Below are 7,044 nucleotides of genomic sequence, written 5' to 3' on the forward strand. Positions count from 1 at the left end.
TCATGGCACCACAAGAAGGCCCTCCTTTCCTGAGAAGTGCCCTGGTGTCTAACCCACTGTGGGCAGGCCTGTGAGGCCCACAAGACCTCAGGGGAGCCCGAGAAACCCCTAAGCCTCCAGGGACTTGAGTGTCTTCTTCGTGGGTCCCAAGAATGAACAAAAATGAACACATTGCCAAGTTGAGGTCTGCAGAGCCTGCACTCCCTGAGATCCCAGCCCTTCCCCCTCCCCTCCCTACCTCTTCACCCCCACCCAACCCCAAACCCAGCAGAGTTTCCAGAAAGCTCTGGACCTTCTCAGAAGACCTGGTCACAGTGAGGTCCCTATCTGTGCAGGCTTTCCTGCCCTCTAGCTTTTGTTCTTGTCCTGGTAGAGGTCAGCCTCCACAGAAGGCTGGCTGCCACCCTGAACCCCTGGGCCACTCACCCTTCTCTTTTCACCCAATTGTACATTTATACCCACACCCCCAGTTCATTTTCTTTACCCACGGCACATTTCGCTAGAAAAGAAAAAAGTTAACTTCGTGGGGGTGGAGCCATACACCTTGCAGATCTCAGGACCACTCCAAGCCCAGGGACTGGGGGGGGGGGGTCACAGTTGACCTCAGTGCCAGGAATCAAATCTTCTGCATTATATACATGTGTGTATGCTTATGATATATATAAAGCATATCTGTATCACTGTCATCCCGTTGTTCATCGATTTACTCCAGCGGGCACCAGTAATGTCTCCATGCGTTCCATCCCTGAGATTTTAGCAACCTCTCCTTACTCGTTTTTCTCAATGATTGGAGGCTCTTTTCAGGGTCAGGGTAATGATACCTGTTATTGTTACTGCTTTTGGCATATTGAATACGCCACGGGGAGCTTGCCAGGCTCTTCTATGAAAGTTCAAGGTAGCCATAAAATCACCAACTCTTCTTTTCACTTTCAAACTAATTGCTACTTAGAACCAAAGCCTTCTGGTGAGGAGAAAGAATAAAAAAGTTCAGAAAGATGTCCTTAACCCTCTTCACTGTTCAAAGACAATGGATAGCCGCTTCACAAACTTTTATGGTTCTTCCATTTTTTTTTCTTCATTACACTTTCTTTTTAAAACTTAAATCATTTCCCCCCATTGAAATGAAAAAGAACCTCTTATGCTTCTTCATTTTTGAATTAAAAAAGAATATCCCCCTTTATATACCTTGAGTAAAAATACACAAAAGCTGGAGAGATAGCAAAGCATATATATCATAAAACATATATATTATGTCAAAATATTCCACTGTTGGATTTTTCAAACTAAAAGACAGTAAATGGTCGGTGTTTACTCTTGTTTTTCTCTCAAACAATTTTCCTCCTACACAGACTCAAGCTGGATGAAAGGCTTTCTCAGTCCTCAGAGCACCCCTGCCCAGCCGCTGAGCCCTCCTGATGTTCTCCGAGACATCTAGATTACTCACCAATCCTAATAACAGCTCTTGACACCCGAAGAACATTTCCTTCACGTATGTAATTTTATAAATAAGTGCCCTGCCAGGTGGACAGGAAAGGTATGATTATTCCCCATCCAGCAAGGAAAATGAGGGCCAGAGGGCTGACTGGCCAACTGTCTGCTGTGAACAGGTGCTAGTGTCTGCCCCTGTCACTCCCTTCTCAACAGGTCAATCATGGGAATGTGAAAACCAGGATGGTGGGGCCGAGACTGTAGCCCAGCAGCACAACATGTGCCAGGCATATATGAAGCTCTCTAGGTTCCATCCCTAATGCCATATGTTCCCTGAGATTCGACATGAGTGACCCCCCTGAGTGCTGCAGATTGTGGCCCCAAAACAACAACAACAACAAAAATTCTTAAACCAGGGCTTCACGCAATCTGCTGTGATGTGTATAGAACTGGAGGACGCCACGTGAAGCAAAATAAGTGAAAGGGAGAAAAACATATACCAACTGATCTCACTCATCTGTGCTCTCTATGTAGACAGAAAACACAAAGGAGTAGACAATATGAACAATGATAAACCCTGGACCTTACGCTGCCCGGACAATGCTCCGGACCCGAATCGGGGCCAGCAACACCAGGGGGCCGGAAGGAGGAGGTGCCGCCAGCACGCCTTCTCCAGATGGAGCCCTGGCGACACTGAGCAGCAACTAACATGGCTCCAGGATTCGGGACTGGGACACATCCGAGCCGTGCGGCCGCTAAAGCCGCACGGCCGCGTTGCCGTGCGACCTGTTCTAAAACCTGAAAACATACAATCTTTTAATGGAAAACTAATTATCAAATGCCTCCTTATTAGGGTTATCTTGTTTGGGGGTATAACTCCCACAACAATAGTGAGTTTTGTGTTGAAATATGGAACATAATCAAGGTGAAGAGAAAATGAAGTGAAATTCATCAGTTATACAGTTGGGGTGGGGGGCGGGGGGGTATACCGGGGATTTTGGTGGTGGAATATGGGCACTGGTGAAGGGATGGGTGTTTGAATACGGTATAACTGAGACATAAACCTGAGAACTCTGTAACTTTCCACATGGTGATAAAATTTAAAAAAAATAAAATAAAATAAAAGAATGAAAAAAAAAAAGAAACCTAAAAAAAAAACCCTGGACCTTGGGTTACCAAGCAGTGAAGGGAGAATGAGGGGAAATGAAGAGGCCAACTAAAGGTGATAGAAGGACGATGGCAGACACTTCGGTGGTGGTGGAACGCATTTATCTTGCACACAGCGGATCCCCAGCACCCCTATGGTCCCCTGAGCACCACCAGGAGTGACCCCTGAACACAGGGCTAAGAGTAAGCCCTGAGCACCACAGGCTGAGGCCCCAAAACCAAAAATAAGTGAATAAATAAAAAATAAACTAAATAGGTCCTTGAACTAGAACTCTCCACAGAAAGTAAAGTGACATTTGACCTCCTGGTCAGTCTTTGCTCTTCCAGAGAAGTAGGAGAAACAGACACTGTGATCACATCCGCCTCCCCCTCTCCCAGTCCCTCAGATGGTGGCTTGTCAAGGGGGCAAAGGCAGGAACACACTGCAGCATCTGCCCACCTCTCTGACTTGCCCTTTGCGGAGAGCTGGGAGAACGGGGCCCTTCTGGAAGCCTCTGGGTGATTTGAAGCTTCCTGGAACCAGGAGGGGATGAAGCATCCAGGAAGGAAGGCCCAGCTAAGCAGCCTGGGGTCCTGAGGGGAGGTAGTATTGGTTTTATGCATGAGCAGTCAAGGAAAAGACAGAACTTCCGGAAAGGACACCACGCTTCCAGGGTGATGGGCACAGAGGGCAAGCCCAGTCAATCGGGGCCTCTGGGTCGTGTCCCCAGAGTATGTGGAGCCCAGCTGACCTCCTACTCCAGGTGTGTGGCCAGACCAGGAGAGCCATTGTCCCTAGACCCGGAAGCAGTCATGTTTTTCCTGCCGTGATCAGTATCAGTGTTTCCACTAGGACAAACAACTCCTATTCATTCTCTGTATCCTCCTATTGCCAATATTCTGAGAAATTCGAATGAAGGAGGAAGTATCTTGAAGAATCAATCTTGTGAAAGAACCACACAAGCTCTGTCTGATGGGGTTGGGGGTGGAGGGGAGTGTGGGAGAAGATTCTTGAAAATGAACGCACCTTGCATTTTGTTTTTTTAATATTATTTTACTCCTTTCTTTGTGTGGAAAAAAATGGGGGAGGTAACAAGAATCTTTTCATTGAGTTTCTGCGGTTGGCAGTGTGATTCATAAAGGTTTCTCATAAGCATAACTCCAACACCACACCCATCTCCAGTGTGCCCCTTCCCACTCCCAAGGACCCCAACGCCCCTTCCTCCCAACCCTTCCCCACCAACTCATTTGTGTGAATCAGTTCTCCTGTTAAACAGCCTTTGGATCGTTGTTGTGTATCTTTAAGTCACACATATGAGAGAGATTATTCTGTTTCTATCCCTTTTCTCCTGTGGAAAGTCTGAAAATTATCCATTAAACCTGACTTTCAAGGTGGTTCTGAAGAGACACTGTCCGTTGAGGAGCCCTGTTTTGATTTCATACTTTGTTCAGTTAGCCTGTTGCTTTCACTACAATCACATATAGACCCACGGTTTCTGGCTCTCCAGGGTACCAGCCTGCAGATATCAGAGGAGACCCTGGGAAGCTGAGAGTCCTCCAGCAGTGCAGATGAGTAAAGGGAGGACAAAGAGGTGAGAAGTTGCAAAAACTTGGGCTTTGATAGAAAAGCTCTTCCAAAACTCAAGACATTACAAACAGAGAGTCCCAGGACCCCAAGCACTCATCTGTGGGTACAGAGTGCTGTGGGCCACACCTGGACTCAGCCTGCCCCCCGGCCTCTGTTCCAACCACCCTATCCCTGGAGCACTTCTAGACCACCACCAAGAACTTGCCTACAACCTTCACGCTTAAGCCTGGGCCATACCACTGGCCTCAATTCCTACTTCTTGCCCTACTAAAATTCTAGGAATTGGGCCTGAGCGATAGCACAGTGTGTGTGGTACTGCCTTGCACACGCCAACCCAGGTTCCATGCCCATTACCCCGTATGTTCTTCAAGCACCATCAGAAGTGATTTTTAAGTGCAGAGCCAGGTGTAATCCCTGAGCATTTCCAGGTGTGACCCAAAAACAAACAAATAATTTGATAGATGAACTAATTAATTAATTAAATTTGGGTAACCTCCGGTCCTCAACACCTCTGACATCTCTCTATGTTGACCGCAATCAGGATATCACACTGCCTATCTGCTCTCGTTGCTCTCCATGCCATTCTTTCTGGGAACTTTGAACACAGACCAAAGTATTCTACTCCCTGTTTACCCCACAAATGAGTGCAGTCCTTCTATGTCTATCCCTCTCTTTATGACTCATTTCACTTAGCATGATACTCTCCATGTCTACCCATTTATAAGCAAATTTCATTACTTCATCTCTCCTAACAGCTGCATAGTATTCCATTGTGTAGATATACCAAAGTTTCTTTAACCAGTCATCTGTTTTAGGGCACTCAGATTGTTTCCATATTTTGGCTATTGTGAACAGTGCTGCAATGAATATATAGGTACAGATGTCATTTCTACTGTTGTTTTTTTGCATCCTTGGGATATATCCCCAGAAGTGGTATTGTAAGGTCATATGGAAGCTCAATTTCTAGTTTTTGGAGGACTGTCCATATTGTTTTCCAGAAAGGCTGGACAAGTCGATATTCCCACCAACATGAAAGAGCATCCCTTTTCCCCCACATCCATGCCAGCACTAGTTGCTTTTGTTCTTTTGAATGTGTGCCAGTCTCTGTGGTGTGAGATGATATCTCATTGTTGTTTTGATTTGCATTTCCCTGATGTCTAGCAATGTGGAGCATTTTTTATGTGCCTTTTGGCTATTTGTATTTCTTTTTTGAGGAAATTTCTGTTCATTTCTTCTCCCCTTTTTTTGATGGGGTTGGAGGTTTTTTTCTTATACAATTCTACTAGTGTCTTGTATATCCTTGATATTAATTCCTTATCAGATGGGTATTGGGTAAATATTCTTTCCCATTCTGTGGGCTCTTTCTGTATTTTGGTCACTATTTCTTTTGAAGTGCAGAAGCCTCTTAGTTTGATGTAGACCCATTTGTTTATGTTTGCTTCCACTTGCATGGTCAATGATGTTTCATCCTTAAAGATGCTTTTAGCTTCAATGTCATGAGGAGTTCTCCTTACATTTTCTTCTATGTGCCTTATAGATTCATGTTTGATATTGAGGTCTTTAATCCACTTTGATCTGACTTTTGTGCCTGGCGTTAGACAAAGATCAGAGTTCATTTTTTTGCAGGTAGCTATCCAGTTTTCCCAACACCACTTGTTGAAGAGGCTTTCCTTGTTTCACTTCACATTTCTTGCTCCTTTGTCAAAGATTAAATGGTCATATATTTGGGGGTCTGTGACAGGATATTCAACTCTGTTCCATTGGTCTGCAGGTCTGTTTTTATCCCAATACCATGCTGTTTTAATTACTACTGCTTTGTAGTAGAGTTTGAAGTTGGGGAAGGTGCCAACCCATCTTCTTTTTTCCAAGGATTGCTTTAGCTATCCATAGGGTTTTATTTTTTCCATATGAATTTCAGGAGTGTTTCGTCTATTTCTTTGAAAAATGTCATGGGTATCCTGATAGGTACCACATTAAATTTGTATAATGCTTTGGACAGTATTGCTATTTTGATAATGCTAATTCTCCCTATCCATGAGCAGGGGATGCTTCTCCATTTCCTAATGTCCTCCTTTATTTCTTGAGGTAGTGCTTAGTGATCAGGAAAGGAGACTCTGCTCTGCTGCATGCTGGAGCAAAACCTCACTTGGCCTCCAGAACACTCCTGGGTTTCCTCACAAAACAAAAGCCACCCACCCCCCAGTGCAGTTCTGCTTGGATGCGGGTGGGGAAGCTGTGGCCCAGGAAGACAGTGTGGAGGAGGCAGCATCTTGTGGAGGGTGGTAGGTGCTCCTGGGGTTAGCCTTGGGGTGAAACCATTAGCATAAGAATGAGTCGAGAGCAACTGAAGAGACAGTTCTTGAGGAAAGGCACTTTTCTTGTTAGGCCCCTGACCCTAGTTCCGTCCCTGGAACCCCTGACTATCACCATGAGTGACCCCTGAGCACAGAGCCAAGAGTAAACCCTCAGCATTGCTTCATGTGATCGAACAAAACAACCCCCCCAGAAAAGTGAGACGAGCAAAAGCACACGAGAAGCAGTTGTTGGCATGCCTGTATCAGAAGCCCATTTGAGGAGCTGGTGCCCATCTCAACACACCCTGCTCCTCTCTTCACGCTCATGAGGGCCTGAAGACCTGGTCCTTCCCTGGGGCTTGGTTGAAAGTCTAAAACTCAGTAAATACAGGGGATCAAGAAGCTGGTGATGGCAGGGACCTGAACAGCATAACACAGATAAGCCCTTGGTTTCCCACCAGCAAGCCCTGAAGGGCTGGTGACAATAGGCCCCAGAGAGGTGGCAGAGACCACATAGCAATTAGTACCTACCCCTCTGCACAGGGCAGGGCCTGAGAAGGTACCTGGGGGCAGGCGGGGGCAGGGGCG

This window comes from Sorex araneus, chromosome X (genome assembly GCF_027595985.1).
Source record: "Sorex araneus isolate mSorAra2 chromosome X, mSorAra2.pri, whole genome shotgun sequence".
Classification (NCBI taxonomy): Eukaryota; Metazoa; Chordata; class Mammalia; order Eulipotyphla; family Soricidae; genus Sorex; species Sorex araneus.